Below are 1,906 nucleotides of genomic sequence, written 5' to 3' on the forward strand. Positions count from 1 at the left end.
TTTTCATTGCCAGGAGGGCATGGTGGTTTGTTTTGTTTTGCTTTTTCCTGAAAAGGGAGGAGTGGGCTAAGTATGTTTGGGAACCTATGCTCTAGAGCAGTGATTCTCAACTTGTGGGTCGCGACCCCTTTGGGGGGGTCGAGTGACCCTTTCACAGGGGTCTCCTGATTCATAACAGTAGCAAAATTAGTTGTGAAGTAGCAACGAAAATAATTTTATGGTTGGAGGGTCACCACCACATGAGGAACTGTATTAAAGGGTCGCGACATTAGGAAGGTTGAGAACCACTGCTCTAGGGTAAATGTCTTACTGAAATTGAAAGGAACACTCACTCACTGCAATTCTGACTCATAGCGACCCTATAAGGCAGGGTAGAACTGCCCCCAGTGGATTTCTAAAGCTATAAATCTTTATGGGAACAGAAAGCTTCCTCTCTCCCCTAGGGAGCAGCTGTAAATTTGAATGAACAGCCCAATGAGTAGTCAGAATATTATAGTAGTTGGATATGCACACCGCGACATGGCTTTATGATGCATCACTCTTTCTGAATTTCGCTTGTTTTGTTGTTTTCATTGCATTTTAATCATGTCCTTTTGCTTCTGCTTCTCTCCAGACCAGTATTAAGGAGGGACAGCTATTGAAGCAAACCAGTTCTTTCCAAAGGTGGAAAAAGCGATACTTCAAACTTCGGGGCCGTACCCTTTATTATGCGAAGAATTCAAAGGTAAGGGGGAAAAAAGACCAGTAGCTAGTGACTGGCACTTGTTAATGGATTTGAAATGTTGGTGCTTTGCCATGCTGGCCTTTTTCTTTGGCTCCCCCTCCCCCATTGCTGCTGTTGGGATTGAACTTTAATCGGACCCAGGACAGCTCTAGTGTAGTCTGCGGTCTTCCGTTCCTCTTCCTTCCCATGGAAATGAAATGTCAAATTTAACTCTATTAGATGTGCCCATCCACGACTGTTGAGTCATTTCTGACTCACAGCAACCCCATGAGACAGAGTAGAACTGCCCACAGGGCTCCCGGGACGTCAGTCTTCATGGAGCACAACGCCACGTCTCCCACCAAGCAGCTGGGGAGTTTGAATCACCCACCATTCAGTTAGCAGCCCAGCACTTAGCCCATTGCACCACCAAGGCTCCTGTATGTTAGCTCTGCAGAACCCACACTTTTGCTTTTCCTCCTTTCTGGAACTCTTCTTCTGTGTAAGTCATTCTCAGAGGGTGCGGAGAGGGAATTGCTCTAGTTGCTCCGAGGTCCTGTGAGAAAAGAGACGGTCTCCAACTCCGTGCGTTCCTATGGAGTGGCTGTCGCAGCCTTAGTGTCGAGAAGGGGTTAAATGAGATAAGACATCCTGGTGGCACATTTGTTAAATGCTTGACTGCTGGCTGAAAGGTGGTCTGACAGCCTCCAACCCACAGACTACGGGAAGATGAAGCCCTCTGCTTCCCCACAGGTTATAGACTTGGAAAACCGGGGGCCCGGCTCCACACTGTCCTTTGGGGGTCACCAGGAGTTAGAATAGACTTGATCCTGGCAGCTTTTAAAGGATGAGACACAGTGTACATGAACTGCAGATGTCATGACTGACCCAAAACATGATTCAATTATGTTGGTGATTCATAATACAAATCATATTGAAACAATACCAAGACCGCAACTATTTTTAATGTAATGCTTGACTAGAATGCCCTCCATTGAATCTATTCAGTTATAATAGTGCTGCAGTTTCAAAAGGAAAACTTGTCATCATGATGAGTCTCCATTTAAAATTGATATTTTAGGGGGGAGCGGGGAGGGAGGGGAAAAATGAGGACCTAATGGAGAGAAAATGTTTTGAGAAACGATGTACAAATGCGCTTTACACAATTGATGTGTGTATGGATTGGGATAACAGTTGTATGAG

At 45.4% G+C, this 1,906-nt stretch overlaps 1 protein-coding gene across 1 annotated transcript in view; it reads left to right on the top strand.

Annotated features, from left to right (window-relative positions):
* The first annotated feature begins 616 nt into the window (after window positions 1-616).
* DGKH (diacylglycerol kinase eta) overlaps window positions 617-1,906 on the top strand; it is a 138,164-nt gene continuing 136,874 nt past the window's right edge. The window contains exon 1 of the mRNA XM_045287092.1: window positions 617-724. The gene's annotated coding sequence lies outside the window, so the exon portion shown is untranslated. The remainder of the gene's footprint in view (window positions 725-1,906) is intronic.

This window comes from Echinops telfairi, unplaced genomic scaffold (assembly GCF_000313985.2).
Source record: "Echinops telfairi isolate 266 unplaced genomic scaffold, ASM31398v2 ScPeMD7_11;HRSCAF=52, whole genome shotgun sequence".
NCBI classification, from domain to species: domain Eukaryota; kingdom Metazoa; phylum Chordata; class Mammalia; order Afrosoricida; family Tenrecidae; genus Echinops; species Echinops telfairi.